Here is a 20,901-nt window from a genome sequence, read left to right as displayed (position 1 = left end):
GTCACATGAGGGGAGACATGCATGAAGTCAAGGTATGGCTGAGAGAACGGCTTTTGACAAATGTTGAGGTTGGATTCTCTTGGTTTAATATTTTATTTTATTTTTCCCCACAATATTGTACAGATGGCTGGAAGTATTCATCCCACCCATCTCACTCCTACACCTGGCTTCTATGCTCCCTCCTATATGCCTGATGCCATGGACATCTTAATCCCATGGATCTGATTAAGTCTGACTCAGTTTCCTCCAATATGTTCGGTGGCATGGACGTATATTCCATCCACCTATTTTAAGCCTGGCATACTGTATGGGCAGTACATATTGCTCAAGTGTGGGAATGCTCATATCCCATCATTTCTCTGTTCTTTTATGGTAACCCCCATAATTATCTCAGGTGTCATGATAAATACAGTGTTGAATTTGGCCTTGACACCTGTTACCAATTATATTAGATTTTCTAATTTCTCATAATGGCATGAGGATAATTAGGCAGATGATGCAAAAAGTGATGAAACAAAGATAAAAATTATTTTAAAAAATTAATATCACAGCAATTGTCTTCTCAATTACCCTCCATAAGGGGGGACTATAGTAATATTATAATTTTAAAGAATGTTTCAATTTTTGTTTTATTATATGTTTCATGTGTAACAACTAAGATTCTGAATTCCCTTAGACATGTTTTTGAGAACTTTCATTGTTTGATTTGATTATTGACAAAGCTATTTTAAAGTTCTGTTAAGCTCAATTTTGTAGGAAATTTTCCTGGCTGATTACCAGCATCCACACATCAACCCCTGAAGAGACTTTCATTCTACGACTACACCTAGAGGACATCTGAGAAAAGACTTTCAGAGACTTTAAATGAACAGTTTTGATTTGTTGTTTTTGTTGTTTTTTTTCTCTTTCTGTTATAATATACACCATCTGTAACATGTATTCTCTGCAGAGGCCCTCCCTTTGCAAGACTAATGTCAAAGCGTCGGTTCATGAGGACAAAAAAAAAAATCGCCCCTCTGGACAAAACTTTCCTCTCTTCCTTTTCTATATTGTCGTTCACATATTATTAGTTAGCTTACTGTTCCGTCAAGGAAACATTTTGTTTCTTGAGGAACAACAGGGGGGACTGTAACGATTGGAATAACGCCACCTGCTGGATACTTACTGTAGAGGAGTTCTGCCCATGAAGGGAAGGTCTTTGAGGGCAAGACCAGGAGTCAGGAAGTGACGCGGGCTAGTGGGAGGAGGAAGGAAGAGACTGGCGCTCAGTCTCGGGCTCTTTCCTCTGGACTCTGGCGGCGAAGGGAGCTAGAAATGTGCTCTCCCTTTAATAGATAGGAATCTAGGCCTTTTTCTCTCTCTTTACCAAATTCTTATTCTCCTTAATAAATGCTTAAAAGTCTAACTCTTGCTAAAGCTTATAATTTATTGGCGACCACTCATTAGATATTTTAGACAGTTTAGCTAGAATTTTAGCCTTAACAATCATCAGCATTGACCTCAAGGGAAGAGGACATAGTTGGCTTCTGTAATGATTGGAATGACGCCACCTACTGGAGACTTGCTGTGGAGAGCTCCACCATGAGGAAAATGCCTCAGAGGCATTGTGGCTTTTCCTTGGCGTCAGGAAATGATGTTTGCTCATGGGTGCTGTCTATCAAGTCTACCAGCCAATCAACTGGAGGAGCCTCCTATGGTCTGGGAGGAGACAGGAAGGAGGAAAGGGAGCCTGCGCAGAGAGCGCTGGCCTTTTTGGGCTTCCGGACTTGATGGTGGTGGTGGCAGAGGACTTCACAGGAAATTTGAGGAAAGATAGGAATGCCAGGCTGTTAGAATTCTGTTCTCAATCTTTTTCTTTCTATTTTCCAATAAACCCTTAAAAACCTAAACTCGTTTTATCAGTGATTTTTAGTCAGTTTCCCCCAAACTGGGGGAACACATTAGAATCCACATTTAGAATCTTAAATTACACACTTCCAATACTGAAAGGACTGTTATGTAGAAAGGGGGGTAGATTTATTCTCTTGGCCTCCAGAGGGCAGGAGTAGCACCAATGGGTATAAATTATAAAGAGGCCGATTTTGGCTTAATATGAGGTATATCTTCTTGGTTTTGGTGTCACCACCATATTTGGTAGAACTCCTTCTTCACCTATTTTTCCAAATAATTTGTATAATGTTGGAATTAATTGTTCTTTAAATGTTTGGTAAAAATCACCCGTAAAACCATCTGGCCCTGGGAATTTTTACTTAGGGAGTTCATTAATGGCTTGTTCAATTTCTTTTTCTAATATGGGTTTATTTAAGGATTTTATTTCCTCTTCAGTTAACCTGGGCAGTTTGTATTTTTGTAAATATTCATCCATTTCATTTAGATTGTCAAATTTATTGGCATACAGTTGGGCAAAATAATTCCTAATTATTGATTTAATTTCCACTTCATTGGTGGTGAGGTATATCTTCTTAACAATTAGAGTTTTTCAAAAATGGAATGGGCTGCCACCTGGTGCTAAAGATGTTCTAGCAAAATTCCTCAAGGACTTGTTAGGAATGTTGTATATGAGAAAGGGCAGCAATTTGAAATCAAGTCCTTCTGATTCCAAGTTAGGAGGTTGTTGAGTCATTTCAGTTGTGACTGATTCTTTGTGATCTCATTTGGAGTTTTCTTGGCAAAGATACTAGAACGATTTGCCATTTCCTTTTCCAGCTCATTTTACAGATGAAGAAACAGAGGCAAACAGGGTTAAGTGACTTTCCCAGGGTCACAAAGCTAGTAAGTGTCCGAGGCTGGATTTGAACTCATCAAGATAAGTCTTTCTGATTCCAAGCACAGTGCTCTATCCACTGTACCACTTAGCTGGCCAAGAATCAAGACAACTTGAGTTCAAATCCTGCCTCAGGCGCTTGTTAGCTCTGTATGACACTGAGCAAGTCACTTAACTGATTTCAGCCTCAGTTTCCCGATCTGTAAAATGGAAATAATAGCACCTACCTCACAGGGTTGTTGTCCAGATCAAATTCAATTACAAATGCAAATCATACCATTATTATTATTTAGGGTGGGCCAAAAGTCAGGAAGGGGTTTCAATATTTAATAACTCCTTTATTTTTTGTTTTTAATTTACAATACCATATTATCATATACAGTATATATGGGACATAAATTTATGTGTGAAAAATCAAATCTCATAAATGGGGAAAAATGAAAAATAATTTTCAAAAAGTTATTAAAACATTGTGACTTTTGACCCACCCTATATTTGTGATTCATGTGGGGTTGGACTAAATGATCTCTGAGATACTTTTCAACTCTAATATTGTAATATTCTTTGCCTAACACTGTCCTAGGCACTATGAATACAACCCTTTTCTCAATTATTTTACAATCCAGATGGGTCATGTAGTAAATGCATAGTATATGCTATGTCATGCATAGTATATGCTTTTATGTGATGAAGGAGAAGTTTTGGTCTGCTATCCCTAGAAATAGTCTTGTCATAGACTAGTACCCTAGAGATTGGTTTGGCCTGTAACATAGAGGCCACTCTAGTCAGAGAAAAATGTCACTGTGTCAATTCCTCTCATTCATTTAATTCTAAGAAGTTAGGAATATTTCTCTTTCTGACTCACCTTGAGGATCTGGTTGTGAGATTAGGTGAGGATTCTGCTTGGCTTAGCTGTTTCTCTCTGAAATGAGGGACTATTTCTCTCGACAACTTCTTTCCTAGTGATCTCAACAGATCCCATGGATTTAATTGTCATCTTTATGCAGATGACTCTCAAAACTGCATATCCAGCTAATGATCAGTCTCCTGAGCTTTACTACCATGATCTACAGCTGCCTTTTGGATATCTTGAATTGCATGTCCCATAGGCGTCTCAAATTCAATATGTCCCAAAATGAATTTATCTTTTCCCATAAATTTGCCTCTCCTCCTAACCTTTCAACCTTCCTATTTCTGCTATGTGCACCATGATCATTCTAGTCATCTAGGTTCACTATCTAGGAGACATCCTCAACTCTTCACTCTCACACCTTCCCAGTCAAACAAATTGCCAAGTCTCATTGATTCTACCATCTGAATATCCACATCCCTGTTTCTACATTTATATTACAACTATCCTAGGTTCGGACCCTGGTTATCTCTCATCCAGACCAACACAATAGCTTCCCAATTTGCCTCCCTTCAACCAATCTCTGCCCACTCCAATCCATCTGCACCATAGCTGCCAAACTAATGGTCCTAAGGCACAGATCTGACCATGTCAATACCCTACTTCTAAATGCTTCAGAGTTTCTTCCATTTCTTTAGGATAAAATACAAAATTCCTTGGCATTTAAAGCACTTCATAACCTCCCTCTAACCAATCTTTTCATGCTTATTATACATCACTCCCACTCACACCCTCTATATTCCAGACAAACTGGTGACTTGTTCTTCCCCTCCTATCTCCATGCCTCTACACGGGTTGTTCCCCCCCCCCCAATGCTTTCCCTCTTCACCTCTGGTTCCTAGAACCACCAGCTCTCTCACAGACTCACCTCAAAAACTACCCCCTTTTAAGAAGTCTTTTCATGATTCCCCTAGTTGCTAGTCTCCCCTTTCATCACTATATACTCCATTTTGTAAATATAGACTTAATTACTTATCTCTCTCCCAAATTCTTTGTCTCTACCATTCCTTCCCCGACTCATTGAGAAGGCAAGATATATAAAACTCTCTACAAATAAGAAGTCACTAAAAAAAAGAAAAGCCATATTGTATCCACCAACACGTAGAGTGTAAGCTCCTGGGGGGCAAGCACAGTCTATTTTTGTCTTTATGTCCCCACATCCTAGCTTAGAGCCAGCCGTAGACTAATCAATTAATAAATGTTTGTTGGGAGAAGTTCCAAAGAACTCAACTTCCCCTTCCCCTACACCCTCCCAATTTCTTCTTTCTTTTGGCAGTGGGCTCTTGCCCAGTCTCTGGAGGTGGGTGTAATTTAACATCTGCTGGTTTGGCTACATGGTGCTCTAACAACAGTGATTAGAATGTTTTGCCTCATTAACTTGTTGATTTTCAGGCTTCACAGTGGTAGCCCACCTGTGAGTCCTACAAAGGAGGAGGGATGCTCCATTGGAGCCTAGAGAGGAGGGTGGGTGTCTACATCAAATGTAGGATGTTGGCCATGAGGCCATTAAAGTCTCTAGTTACCCTTAGAATCCTTCCCTTTCCACTGACCGGAGGGTTAGATTCAAAGTCAGATTCCAATCCCAAACCTGGTTTCTCTTTGATCTGTGAATTGTGTATTAATGGCCCAGCCCCATGCTGGTTCCTGGGAAAAATACCAGCTAGAGCTGACGTTGACGGGAGTGGGGGAGGAGTAGTGGAAAGATTAAAAAGAAAAAAAAGAACACACAGCAAAGCCGCTTATATCTTGATTTAGTGGCAGGCTAAATTAGTACATGTCGGCTCCTTAAAGGCATGTTCTGAGGAATCACACGGGCTGTCAGACCTGAGCTGAGTTGTCAGAAGTTGGGAGGAGATCTCAAAAAGATAAAATAAAATGCCAAAGGATATTCCTTTCCTCTAGCGCCCTCCTCCTTCCACCTAACAAGTTCTGATGGACAAAAACACCTGGGGAGAAAAGCCAGTGCCTGGCTCCTAGAAAGAGGATGAGGACAACTAGGTGCTTCTCCTGGGGGTGCCACTAGTGATAAACATCAATTCATTGGGCTGTGACAAAGGACTCCCAGTCACTGGACTACTGGATGAAGTAGCTGAGGGTTATTCTGAAAGGGAAAGTGTAAAAAGTGACTCATACAGTAGTGATTTTGAGGGGTGGGAGTGAGGTGGTGACTAGGCACTGAATCACTGGTTCCTTGGGCTTTAAAAAGCCTTAGGGAATCTAGGGGGCCAGCTTTTCTTCATTACAATCAATTGGCATTTATTTATTCTGTTAATATATTACAGTAGTTTGATTCTGGCGCCTGAGATGACAAGAGAAGTTGTTCTTGGTCATACTGGATGTCTTCAAATAAAGGCTGGGTGACTACTTGCTGGATGTGCTGCAGAAGGGAATCATGTTCAGTATGATTTGGAGTAATTGGGCTCTAAGAATCCTTTGGTGAACATAGAACTAACCCCCAATATTAATTATCTTCATGAATTGAAAACCAGTGATAGCTTAAAAAATACCTAATGAATCAGTTTAAGCCACAACTCTACTTACCTGTATTTGTCCAAATATAGGATGCCCTACAACAGAGACAATACCTCTAATATGAGATTTCTTAGATTTTTAAAATTTAATTTTATTTTATCTTCAGTTCCAAATTATCTCTCTCCCATTCCCTGCCCTACTCATTGAGAAGGCAAGAAACACAATCCGTCACAAATATGAAGTCACTCAAAATAAATTTCTACATTCACCATCCCTCCTCCGCTCCCCCCTCCCCCCCCAAAAAAAACCAACAACAAGGAAAAAAGAAATGCGCTTCAATCTGCACTGTGAGACCATCAGTTCTCTATCTGGAGGTGCCTAGCATTTTTTATGATGAGTCCTTTGGAATTTGGGTGGGTTATTGTATCAATCATAATTAATAAATATTTCACAGTTGATTATCTTTACAATATTACAGTTACTTTGTAAACCCTTTCCCTGGTTCTGCTCACTTCAATTATATATAGTCTTCTCAAGTTTTTCTGAAATCATATATATAGATATGTAGAGTTATGAGATTATTTTTAATCAGACTTGTTTTTTAACAGGATAGGAAGCTTTTATAGAAGAACTTCCTCCGCAATGCCCATCAGCATTTTTTTGGGGGGCAGGGCAATGAGGGTTAAGTGACTTGCCGAGGGTCACACAGCTAGTAAGTGTCAAGTGTCTGAGGTCGGATTTGAACTCAGGTCCTCCTGAATCCAGGGCTGGTGCTTTATCCACTGCGCCACCTAGCTGCCCCATCATCAGCACTTTTTTGGTGACTAAATAGTTTTAAAGAGTTTCTTAGGTAAACTGAGAGTGATTTGCCCAAGGTCATATTCAGGCTGCACCAGCTAGGTGGTGCAGCAGAGTCAGGAAGACTCATGTTCCTGAGTTTAAAATCTGACCTAAGACATTAGCTGTGTGATCCTGGACAAGTCACTTAATCCTGTTTGCCTCAGTTTTCTTATCTGTAAAATGAACTGAAGAAGCAAGTGGCAAACCATTCCAGCATCTTTGCCAAGAAAACTACAAATGGGATCACAAAGAGCCAATTCAACATGATTCAACAACAGCAACAACAACAACAACAAAAGTCAGAAGTAGGACTTGAACTTTTTGCTCATTGTTTGGGTTTTGATGGTTCAGAATGAATGTAAATAGCAATTGTTTCTGTCCTGGCCAAAAACTCTTGAGGATTTTCCCCTCCCAGATTGATTCTTTTGTGAAGGCAAAGTAGGCCATCTTTGGCCTCAATTCTTGCCTAGTCTTTAATAACTGAATGGGTGTTGTCTCAGACAGAGACTTGGGAAAGACCAAGGTCTCCCACTGCATCCAGGGCCATCTCCAGTCACCATGACCTATGTCTTGCCACTGGAATCTGATGACTCTGGAGGAGAGAGTGAGACCGATGACTTTGCACAGCCCTGCCTCACTTAAATCCAATTCACTTGTAAGTCAAGACATCACCCTCATGATGCCAATGGTCCTCTTCAAGAAAGAAGGAAGAACAACAAAGATTTGAACCCAAGTGGTCTTGACCTTGAAGTTAGTTCTCTATCCACTACACAGTAGGGACTCTTATACAAAACTACCCATGGTACAAATCGATTGTGAAATTTACATTAAGCATTTTCAATTTAAATATATCTCTTTTATGACCACTGCTCTTTTCATCTTTATAACTTTGTTATCATTCTCTTAATGAGAATTTAATTGTAAACCATCCTGAGTTTCTGTAAAAGCTAAATATGGGAAATAATTCGGTCTCTATTCATACCAACATGGTATTTGTTTTCAAAAACTAGTGAATAAGAACACATCTGAGACATCAATAATTTATCTGAACTAAAGTTGATCCTGCACTAATATATTTCCTTTACTTGGAATACCTGGTGGAAAATGTTTTGTTTGTAGTGACGGATTTAAAAACAAGGCTTCCAGCACAATAATGCACTTTTGTTATAGCAACCCTGCAGAAACATCTGGTACGGTCTAGTGACCCCTGCACTTCTATAAGTCTGACTCTGTGAGTACCACAGCATCAAAAATCCCTATCTCTGATGTACCCACGGCATTTTTATGGGCAGCCAAGAATTGGACCCTTTGGATTTTTCCGTCATGGAATCCCAGAATATTAGTGCTCTGAGGATTTTTAGAGTTCCACTAGCTGGACTCATTGTGCCACAAGGCATGACTCTCCTCTATGACCTCTCCCTCATCCACAGACATCCTAGACCACAGGCACCATCAGTTCACAAACTTTCTTCCAAGGCACAGGCTGAAAACTGAGGCTTACAGATGGAGAGAGGAGTAGGAGGGTGGGAGTGAGAAGGTCAGTTTACTTTCAGAATGATGTGGTTATAACACAATTTGAAGGATCTAAAAAAAAAAGTACAGGAGGAGTCCAAACTCAGCCCTGATATCTTGCAGCTGGGGAAGAGAACCTACTTTGCTTGAGCATCAAGGAGATTATAAAAACAGGCAAGAGCAAGGGCCGGTGATTAAAAAACAAACAAAACCAAAACAGAACAGCCAGAGAAAACAGAACCAGCTGTTTAAGAAGTAACAACTGGGTGTGTTATTTCCTGGAAGGTGGTTGCAGGCTCAAGGCCTGGGGTTAAGGGGCTTGGCTGCTCCTGCAGAGGAGAGGATGTGGACTGGGATGCCCAGGGTTATTGCTAGAACAACTTTTCGATGCTGGAAGAATGGATGAGAAATGCTTCCTCCCCAGCCCTGGCGATCTGCCTGGGTTATTCTTACAATGAAATGACTTCCAGGGCTCCAGGAGGTACAGCATAGATGTATCTCCACCTAGGATCTCCTCCTAGGAGAATGCAAGCTTGTGTTTCCACTAATACTCATTGTAGTTAACTAATGCCCAGCACTGGCCTGAGGGAGACTGGTTGAGGCTCCCAGTCAGATCCACCTCAATAGGTATAAAGTATCTTACCAAATTCAAGATACAAAATCTCTCAAAAAGGGTTCCGGGATCTCACAAATATTGAACAGGGCCACGCTTTAGCTTCCTAACTTATGTCCTTGCCTCTAAGTGTCAGCCATTCAAATCCTGAATGTAGTTATCACACAACTCTCCAGCTCTGATTGTCATTCCCCTGTCAAAATTCTTCAACAATTCCCTGTTGTTTATAAGAGAGAATCCAAATTTCTTAGCTTGGTTTTCAAAGCCCTCCACAATCTTATCCCAACAACAACAAACATTTATTTATTACAATTGTACTAGGGGAGATACCAAACTTAAATAAGACACAATCCCTTACTTCACAGAGCCTTTAGACTAATGGGAGGGATAAAATGCTAACATTGCTGCTCAGTGTGTCCGACTCTGTGACCCTGCAGACCATAGCCTCCAGTGCTCTCTATGGGGTTCTCTTGGCAAAGATAATGGAATGGTTTGCTGTGAGAAATTATTATTATGATTATATCTTGGGGAGATTCAGAGCTCCACCCTCTTCTTCTGAAGTCCCAACTTTGGAAGTTCTGTTTTCTTGTTGGACATTACTGATAATGAGATTGCATCAACTCTCTTCAGTCTAGGTTACACCCCATCCAACTTTATAAGGATTGGGAAGCCCATTGTGTTCTGCTCAGGATTCTTTGAATTGATAGCCTGAAGCTTTGGGTGGTCTGGCATAGAGATGCTTTCCCCATCCAAGAGATACTCAGCCCTTCATTTTAATATAGCCCACTTCCAATCTTATTAACTAGTTAGATTTGATTGCTGTTTGATGGACCACCTACTGTTTTGAAGGGCATATAAACTGTGAGTACTAGATATGATTGTCTTTGGTCTTAGGGAGAGAAACATCCAAATGGCCATCCTTTTTATTAATAATCTTCTGGCTTTATAAAATGATTAAATCACCCAGAAACTATGTCTCTCAAACTTTTTTTAAAGGTCACATTGCCATTTCCTTCTCCAGTGAATAAGTGATTTGCCCAAAGTCAAACAGCTGGTAAGACTGGATTTGAACTCAGGTCTCTCCTGACTACCCAGCTATCTCTAAGGCAAACAGAGGTTAAATGACTTGCCCAGGGTTACACAGCTAGCTGACTCAAGATGCTAACCAAGAGAGCTACAATTGACAATATTACACACTTTCTATGTAAGCACATAGAAAGACCTCTTGGCATAGTGGATAGAGAGCATGTCTCAGAGTCAAGAAGACCAGGAACCAAGCCCTGCCTCTGACATGTACTGGCTATGTGACCCTGGGCAAGTCATTTATCCTACTAAACTTAGTCGTTTTTTCACTGAGTGCTCCTGTGTCAATAAAAATCACAGATAAGGCCAAAAAATAGTACATAGGTGCAAATTAAGATGCTACATGTAAGGCATTGCTAAAGGAAGGCTTTGTAGAGGTGGATACTGAGTTGTTTTTTAAAGGTGAAGAGAAAGAGGAGGACATCCTAGGAATAAGGATGGACCAAGCAAAGGGATGGAGAGAGGAGAGTGCTGTAAGATCATCAATGGAGAGCTAGAAGAGATCTTAGAAGACATTTAGACCAGCCTCTTCCTTTGACAGATAAGGACCCAGAGGAATAGAGAGGGTGAGGTGACTTTCACAAGGTGACACATTTAGGAAGTAGCAGAAACAGGATTTGATCCCATGCCCCGTGGCTCCAAATTCATTACTCTTTCCATTTCAGGGGCACAGCAGGGAAATTTGGCTGGAGCATAGAATGCATGGAGTGAGGTAATTTGTGATAAGACTACTGGGCATGTTTTCCTCAGGCTCTGGGCCCTTAGGGACTGACTAGACCATATGGCATAGTTAAAAATTTAAAGTACTTGTCATTTCCTAGTCATGGCCATATGATCCGAAATGAGGCTACAGATAGCCCTCTATAGGGCATTGTGCTCTAGACTTATAGCCCTCTTAAGTTCCAAATTAGGGGCTTTAGATTTTTAAAATTAAATTAAATCTTTTGATTTTTTCCTCTGGGCTTTTATTTTTTTTTCATTCTGAACTTAAACACACAAATTAAAAAAGAAAAGTATTTTCATACACATAGGACACAAGAAAGAGGATTCTATATTAAACTATTAATCTCCATTCCATATTGCTTGCTTTTTTTTGGGGGGGGGGGAGGCAGGGCAATGAGGGTTAAGTGACTTGCCCAGGGTCACACAGCTAGTAAGTGTCAAGTGTCTGAGACCACATTTGAACTCATATCCTCCTGAATCCAGGGCCAGTGCTTTATCCACTACACCACCTAGCTGCCCCCTTTTGTTTTTAAAATATGCAATACAAGGGGTGGTGCAGTGGATAGAACACCGACCCTGGAATGAGGAGTACCTGAGTTCAAATCCGGCCTCAGACACTTAACACTTACTAGCTGTGTGACCCTGAGCAAGTCACTTAACCCCAATTGCCTCACTAAATTAAAAAAAAAATAGGAAACATTTTCATCAAAGGTCCCCCGGAAAAATGTTTTATCATTGCATCGGTTAAAGTTCCTAAGTCGTTTAAAGATATTTCTCTTTACCATGTTGCTGGCAATTAATATGCCTACTATGTACTAGGCACAGTGCTAGGGATACAGAGAAAGGTCAAAGGCAGTTCCTCTCTCCTCATATAAATTGTTCTCTTGGTTGTGCTCACTTCATATTCTTTACTTTATACTATGCAGGATTCTCTGAAATAGTCTCTTTCATCATTTCTTTTGGTGCAATAATACTCTGTTTTATTCATATGCCACAATTTGTTCCTTAATTATTTAGGGCAATCCAAGAACCCTCCCCAGATTCCAGTTCTTTGCTTTTCTTCCCTTTCCCTCCCCACATCTTCCTCCTTTAGAATTAGGAAGTTTGTTTTGCTTGTGATTTTACCTATCTGGTATTATCCTCCTTAAACACCTCCTTCCCCTACCAACATATCCTTGCTTGTTTTCCTGTTGCAGTTGATATATTTCTACACCAAACTGTGAGTATGTTTTTAACTCTCTCTCCATTTAATATGAGTGAAGTTCATCTTATACCCACTTCTCTACTCCTTTCTCATGTTTCTAATACTTTTCTTTCCACACTTCAATTATAAGAAATAGCAAATTACATCCCTTCTTCTTCCTTCCTACATTAGTATATTCCTTCTTTTATTTCCCCTTCTCTTTTCCCTTTTCAGACCCTCAGAATAGAACCAATTCACACGCACACACACACACACACACACACACACACACACACATCTGTTTTTCTCATTTAACTCTTTCAAGATACTAAAGTTCTGAAAGGTGCTTGTTTCTTCTTCACCTATTAAAATATTAGTGCCATATGATTACACAGCTCCCTCATTGTTCAGATAACTTTACCTTTATAGGTTTCTCTGTCTTCTTGTGTTCATATTTCGAAATTTCTACTCAGTTCACATCTTTTCATCAGAAAAGTTTGAGTTCTCTATTCCATTAAAGATCTCCCTCCCCCCCAACCCCGACCTCCCTAGTGTTTGACAGGGAAGTTATGTTTTATTTGTAAGCCTCTTTTGCTTTTTTTTTTTTGGGGGGGGGGATATTATATTCTAACATCTCTTCTTGCTAATTAGAGAAGTTGTCAGGTCTTTTGTGATCCTGTTTGTGTTGCCTCAATAATTGAACCGCATCTTTTTGAATGCTTGCAATAATTTTTCTTTGATGTGAGAGCTCTGGATTCTGGCCATGACTTTGTTGGAACTTTTCCTTTTGGGGTTCCTTTCAGGAGGTGATTAATGGATTCTTTCCATTTTTGCTCTCTCATACTAATAGATCTGGTCAGTTATCATTTATAATTTCTAGATGCTCCCCCGCCACCCCCGTGAGTCCCATGATTCCTAAATTATCTCTCCTTGACTTTTTTTCCAGGTCAGTTTTTTTAATCTGATATACAGTCTTCTTCTTTTCAATCTTTTGATTTTGTTCTAATTTTTCTTAATGTCTCATGGAGCCACTGATTTGTTTGGTCTATTCTAATCCTTAGGAAGTCTTTTTCTTGGGGAGGGTTTACTAATTTCTCTTCTAAATTAATTATTCTCTTTTCATTTCCTTCCTCCAAAGCCTTTTATCTCTTGCTTCATGTCTTCTAGGTGGTGATGTAATCCTTGTGGAAAATTAATTTTTTCAGCTTTGAGTCACCCCTCCTTGTAGTTGTTAAGAGTTACTTGCTTATTCTTTTGGGGGATATCAAGATTCATAATATTTTTTTGGTATTGATCAGTGTTTTCCTTGATTTAGTTATCTCTCCAGCTTTAGTTCCTGAAGTGGGGGCTTTTTGCATTCTCTATATCTTTAACACAAAACTATTTTTATAAATAAAAATAATTTTAATTTAATTCATAAGAAAACAGGACATACTATTTTTCAACTGCTCAATTTGGGGCATTTCAGATAATCAAAAGACAGAATTTTAAAATAAAATAATTTTAAAGATTAGAGAATTTAATTTAAATTTAAAGATTAGAAAATTCTCTAAATATACACAACGCTTTCCTATTTGTCAGAAAACAAATGGAAATACTTTTTATTGAATGTCTTAGTATTTTGATACAAAGATTTCTTTCCCATTTAACTGCTTCCTTTCTTAGGTGAATTAATTTTATTTGTGCGGAAGATTTTTGGTTTCATGTAATCAAAGTTATCTATTTTATCTTTTGTGATTGCCTCTATCCTTTGGTTTAGAATATGTCTCCTACCCATAACTGTGAGAGGTATATGGTCTACTTTTTCTTCTAATTTATTTTTTATGGCATGGACTTTAATGTTAAGGTCTTGTATCCATTTGGAATTTATTGTTGAATGTCATAAGGTGTCCCAGTGGATCTTTGAGGTTCTGAGTGCTAGGTCTTCAGGACTGTGTTTGGAGTCTCAGGACAGAATGTTAGGGACCTCAGAGCCCCTGTGCCTGGGCTTCTCTGTCAGAGTGCTACAGTAGCATGCTGGTCACTGCCCAATTTCTGTTACTGTTCCCTGAGGTTTACAAGATTGCTGCATTGGAGCTTTCTCAGGGGAATTCTCTACACTTACTGCCTCCAGAAACAGAGCCTTCCCAGCTATGCATGTCCTAGGCCAATCTCTGATAGCACTGGGAGGCTACCCTGAACAGATCCTGGCTTTGCTGGCAGGCCCCCTTTCCTATTGCTTTTGTATGAGTTTTTGTACAGTTCTATGGTGGAAGAATGCCTTTATTGGAGTTTTTTATTGGATTTCCTGAACATTATTCTATCTGGTATTAACTTTAAGATTTTTATGTGAGATGATTATGGTTGTCTTGTTTTCCTGTTCAGACAGCTATCTTGGCCAAAAGTCAATAGCTTTGTTGATTGGCTTAAATAGATAAAGGCCTAACTTTAGTGGGACCTGCTAAACCCCTAAAAAACCAATGTGAAAAGGGGTCATAGTTCTTGAGACCTTGTAGATTCCTCAGTCTTCTGGGGACTGCTGGGCTGTCTCTGTGGACATGGAGGGTCCTCAGGGGGACCTGGAGAGATGTGCTCATCCAGGCATTGTTTATCATCTTAAGTATCTCCAGATATTGTTGCTGTTATCTAATAATATATATTTTTTGGCCATCTTCCTCACTGACTTAATTTCACCAAATCTCTACCATGCACTGGGGACCAGTGTGAACCTGGCCCAGAACATTTTTGGAACATTTAGAAATGTAGGATGGTCCCAGACAGAGGAGATGGAGTTTTACTTAGTACTTAAGAGGGGGGAAATCCCTTACCAAGAATGCCCTTCCCAAATATAACAAAAAAGGAAAATATTGGATGTTAGAGGGGATGTGATGTAATGATTGGAATGACGCCACCTGCTGGAGACTTACTGTAGAAAAACTCGCCATGAAAGGAAGGTCTTTGAGGGCAAGGCCATGTGGTTTTTCTTTGGCATCAGGAAGTGATGTTTGCTGGTGGGAGGAGGAAGGGGGAGCCGGGAGCTCTGTCTCGCTCTCTTTGCCTGAGGACTCTGGTGGAGAGCAGAGCTAGAAATGTGCTCTCCCTTTAATAGATAGACGAATGTAGGCCTTTCTCTCTCTCTTTACCAAATTCTTATTCTCCTTAATAAATGCTTAAAAGCCTAACTCTTGCTAAAGCTTATAATTTATTGGCGACCACTCATTAGATATTTTAGACAGACTAGCTAGAATTTTAGCCCTTAACAGATGGCTGACCACGAAGAGGAAAGCTGAACCTCACTCTTCTGATCTTCCAGTTGGGTAAGAAATTTCCCCTACCCTGTCCCTTTAAATCCAAAGTACTGCTGAATTGCCAGGTGTTTTCCCTTAAAATTTTTTCAAATGGACCTTTTAAACTCCCTAATTACCCTATTTTTGAGTTTAGTCTGTTTAACCAAACAAATGGGAGATAAGATCATGGTAATGTTTTGTTTTTGTGGATTTTCTATTTTTCTTTTTATTTTTGTTAGAAGAGCTAGCAAGGTGCTCACACAAGGGAATATAACTATCCCCCCCCTCTCCCAGCCATGCTTTTTCTGAGAAGCCTTGCACTCCTGTATTTTTTCCAAATTCTAATGCTGAGAGATTCTCTAATTTTGCATGCCTGGGGGCAACGACCCAACCTCTAGAAGCTTTTAATCCCCTAGCAGTGGGGGTAGGGCCTGAGTTCAAAATCAAGTCTGATTAAATTGCCCTGGTCCCTCCCATCCTCTCTAGACCTCACCTTCTATGCCTCCCATGGCCAAGCCCATTGCTTCCCCTGCCCTGGAAGTCCAGAGATCTAATGCGCATGCACAGCTTTCTCTACCTGCATTTGCAGCTTCAGGCTCAGCCCTTCCCCAGCCTGCCTGTGCTTCTGACTCAACCTTAGAAAGCCCTTTAAATTCCAGATATGCTCGTTTTGTTCATAATTTTGCTAATCTGCTTTTGTCCTTAATTAGTAACATTCTAAAGCATTTGTATTATGAAAGGACTGACAGACAATATAGAGGGGTTAAAGATGAAAAACTTAAGCTGAATAAGAATGACAATAATCAACATAGTTCAAGACTCTGCTTCTTTTGCCATGGAAGGGTATATATTTTACAGAAATGTAGAAGTAAGCAGCAAGGTATTGATATGAATATTGGGGATTTTAGATATTGGAATCAAAAGTGTTCTAAATTCACTCAGATTATTAATGTCAGTTCAGAGGTTACATAGGATTTCTATGCTATTACATATACATTTTGAAATTAATGGTATGGGTTTATTTTCATAGAGATTTTCATGCTTTTGAGATTGTGTTTTATACTTAGTTTTTGAAACAAGGAGAATATTTGTAAAAGCTTTTTATAGTCATGTGATCAAGTTTATATTTTATAATACTCTTATTAATATTACGTTTATATTCATTTAGATTTCCCTAGTTTGAATTTCATTGTCTTTCATTGTTCCATGTGTATTTTCTTCTATTCATTCATCTATCTAATTTTGAAACATTGCAAGATAGTTTTGATTTCAGAATACAATGTTAATTCTAGGAGTATTGTGCTCCCATATTCTGAGTTGTTTGTTTTTGCTATTTTTTTTTCTCTTAACTGATTATTTGATCAAACTCTATAGAGCATTTCCCTGGCAAATTGTTTGCCATGGCAAGTGTAAATTGATTCTAGAAGTATTATTATTTTTGTTTGTTTGTTTGTTTTTTATTGAGGCAATTGGGGTTAAGTGACTTGCCCAGGGTCACATAGCTAGTAAGTATTAAGTGTCTGAGGCCGGATTTGAACTCAGGTACTCCTGACTCCAGGGCCGGTACTCTATCCACTGTGCCACCTAGCTGCCCCTAGAAGTATTATTTTTCATAGGCCTATTCAAAAAAAAAAAAGAGGGGAACATTTGTAAAAGTTTTCTTTTTTTTTTTTTAATAAAAAGGTTTCTTTGAGATTGTGTTGTGCTTTAACTTGTATCTAAATATGTTCCGATTTTTCACAAAAGTAATTGTATACTAAGTAAAAAAAAGGGTATTATTTGAAATTGTTGCATAATTGTATATTATATTCTGAATCAAGGTACATTCACATTTTTTGCGATCATTTATTATCCTCAATTTTAAAATCCATATGAGACTTGGATTATGGGAGCTTATCATTTAAGACATTAATTGCCTTTATTCTGAGTTATCAGATGCCATTTGGCCAAGATGCCATCCAATCACAAGAGGAATACATGCAAGAGCAGACATTGAACCGTCACATGAGGGGAGATATGCATGAAGTCAAGGTATGGCCGAGGGAACGGCTTTTGACAAATGTTGAGGTTGGATTCTCTTGGTTTAATATTTTATTCTCTTTTTCCCCACAATATTGTACAGATGGCTGGAAGTATTCATCCCACCCATCTCATTCTACACCTGGCTTCTATGCCCCCTCCTATATGCCTGATGCCATGGACATCTCAATCCCATGCATCTGATTAAGTCTGACTCAGTTTCCTCCAATATGTTCAGTGGCATGGGCAGTATATATTGCTCAAGTGTGGGAATGCTCCTATCCCATCATTTCTCTGTTCTTTTATAGTAACCCCCAGAATTATCTCAGGTGTCATGATAAATAACAGTGTTGAGTTTGGCCTTGACATCTGTTACCAATTATATTAGGTTTAAAAAATTCCTCATAATGGCATGAGGATAATTAGGCAGATGATGCAAAAGTAATGAAACAAAGAAAAATTATTTTAAAAAATTAATATCGCAGCAATTGTCTTCTCAATTACCCTCCATAAGGGGGGACTATAGTAATATTAATTTTAAAGAATGTTTCAATTTTTTTATTACATGTTTCATGTGTAACAACTAAGATTCAGAATTCACTTAGACATATTTTTGAGAACTTTCATTGTTTGATTTGATTATTGACAAAGCTATTTTAAAGTTGTGTTGAGCTCAATTTTGTAGGAAATTTTCCTGGCTGATTACCAGCATCCACACATCAACCCCTGAAAAGACTTCCATTCCACGAGTACACCTAGAGGACATCTGAGAAAAGACTTTCAAAGACTTTAAATGAACAGTTTTGTTTTGTTGTTATTGTTGTTGTTTTTTCTCTTTTCTCTTTCTGTTATAATATACACCATCTGTAACATGTACTCTCTGCAGAGGCCCTCCCTTTGCAAGACCAATGTCAAAGCGTCGGTTCGTGAGGACAAAAAAATTGCTCCTCTGGATAAAACTTTCCTCTCTTCCTTTTCTATATTGTTATTAACATATTGTTAGTTAGCATAGGTTATTATATTCTGTTATTTTTGACTGTTTCATCAAGGAAACGCCCCATTTCTTGAGGAAACAAAGGGGGGACTGTAACGATTGGAATGATGCCACCTGCTGGAGACTTACTGTAGAAAAGTTCCTCCATGAAAGGAAGGTCTTTGAGGCTCAAGGCCATGTGGCTTTTCTTTGGCATCAGGAAGTGACATTTGCTGGTGGGAGGAAGAAGGGGGAGCCGGGCGCTCTGTCTCGCTCTCTTTGCCTGAGGACTCTGGTGGAAAGCAGAGCTAGAAATGTGCTCTCCCTTTAATAGATAGATGAATGTAGGCCTTTCTCTCTCTCTTTACCAAATTCTTATTCTCCTTAATAAATGCTTAAAAGCCTAACTCTTGCTAAAGCTTATAATTTATTGGTGATCACTCATTAGATATTTTAGACAGACTAGCTAGAATTTTAGCCCTTAACAGTGGGAAAGCTGGGATGCTAACCCCAATTGGTGGAGTTGTGAAAAGATCCAACTATTATGGAGAGCAATTTGGAACTATGACCAAAGGGCTATAGAACTGTGCATATCCTTTGATCCAGCAATACCACTGCTAGGTTTGTATCCCAAAGACATACCCCCAAAGAGAAAAAGATTTATGTATACAAAAATATTTCTAGCAGCTCTTTTTGTGGTGGCTAAGAATTGGAAATCAAAGGAATGCCCATCAATTGGGGAATGGCTAAACAAACTGTGGTATATGATGGTGATGGAATATTATTGTGCTATAAGAAATGACAAGCAGTATGACTTTAGAAAGGCATGGAAAGACATGTATGAAATGATGTATAATGAAGTGAGCAGAACTGAGAGAACACTGTGTACAGAGACAGCCGTATTGTCTGTTGAAGAACTGACTTGGCTATCCTCAACAGTACAATGATCCAAGACAATCCCAAGGGACTACTGATGAAACATACTATCCACCTCCAAAGAAAGAACTGATATTGATTGAACACAGACTGAAGCATGGTATTTTTCACTTTCATTTTTTTAAATCAAGTTTTCTTGTGCAAAATGACAAATATGGTCATGTTTTACATAACTGTACATGTACAAACCATATCTGTTCACTGTCTCAGGGTGGGGGGAGGGAAGGAGGGATAAAAACTGGAACCCAAAACTATAAATAAAAATGTTTATTACAAAAAAGAATGCCCTTCCCCTCCTTCTTATTTAAACTTTTATTTCAGTTTTTTTTTTAAAGATTTGACTGCAAAGTTTTAAATTGTGTTGGTATGCATACAGAACTTATGGTCTCCTGGAAACAAATACGTACCCTTGTTTGGCTCCATGCCTTGATGAAGACTGCTGGCCCTAATCTCTCTCTGAAGCACAGCTTCACCTGAGTAAATAGCAGTCTTATTTTGAAAAGGTCTTAATTTTCCTTCGAAGTTTACCTCATGCCCCATCTTCTTCATAGTACTTTCCTTAAAGACTCCAGACTCCATGTCCTTTCTTGCCTCATTTGAATACCTAGGATACTTATTAGAACCCATTACAGTGTTACTAATTGTAACAGTCCTATCTCCCCATTCCAACCACCTTGCTGCAAGAAGGAATATGTATGTGTGCGTGCGTGTGTGTGTGCATGTGTGCGTGCGTGTGTGCGTGCGTGTGTGCGTCTGTGTGTGTGTGTGTGTGTGTGTGTGTGTGTGTGTGTGTGTGTGTGTGCTTGAAAAGCCAATGATAATTCCTTGGCCTCTAAGGATGCTAGATTTAGGAATGTCAGGCAAGTCAAGAGCCTGTTACCTTCACCTAGAAAGGCTATAGGGCTAGACTGAAGCTTTAGACCCTGAGCAAGTAGTATGAACAGGGCAAAATTAAAGAAATGAAAGAGACATCTGACTGTGGGCACTGTGGACTTCATAAGTGAAAGGAACCTTTTAACCCAGTTCCCAACCACAGAACAACTGAGAACCTGACCTTAGGGTTAGCTCTCCTCTCCAGACTGGGAGATAATAATGATAAGCTAACATTTATATAGTGCTTTCTTTTTACCAGACCAAGATGGGAAAAAGTCAGATTTCAGCCCTAGCAGGGTTTCCAGTTTTGGGAGAGGCTGAATATGGGAATCAAATGAAATGTTTATCTGTCATGTGAATTATGCCTCTGCTTTTATGACCTTTGATTTAAGTACTTGGTATATCCATGTCTTTCAACTAACAATGAATTGATCTACATACGTTTATTAATTCTATGTGAAAGGCACTGTGCTAGAAGCATTCCCACCCACAAAGGGATGGGACTACGGTGAGAAAGGTGGCCAACTTTTTGAGAGCTAGAGAAAACTTGATGGTTATTTCAGAGCACCTTGAGTATTGAGTGGTACACCTGACTGGGGGGTAAGAACATGGTAGATAACCTGATGGAGGACCAGGAACTGCTCTTCAAGCATCTCCCCATGTAATTATTTCATGTTTACAACATGGTACCCAGTCTAGGCAGCCTGTACAACATGGGACTGGAGGCTCAAGAA

General features: G+C 39.3%; 1 protein-coding gene across 2 annotated transcripts in view; it reads right to left on the bottom strand.

Annotated features, from left to right (window-relative positions):
• The window catches only part of TSPAN11 (tetraspanin 11), a 169,960-nt gene that overhangs the window by 32,682 nt on the left and 116,377 nt on the right, over window positions 1–20,901 (bottom strand). The gene's annotated exons all lie outside the window — the stretch shown is intronic.

This window comes from Dromiciops gliroides, chromosome 5 (genome assembly GCF_019393635.1).
Source record: "Dromiciops gliroides isolate mDroGli1 chromosome 5, mDroGli1.pri, whole genome shotgun sequence".
NCBI classification, from domain to species: domain Eukaryota; kingdom Metazoa; phylum Chordata; class Mammalia; order Microbiotheria; family Microbiotheriidae; genus Dromiciops; species Dromiciops gliroides.
The sequence above is the reverse complement of the archived record's forward strand: the minus strand, read 5'-3'. Positions and strand labels throughout refer to the sequence as shown.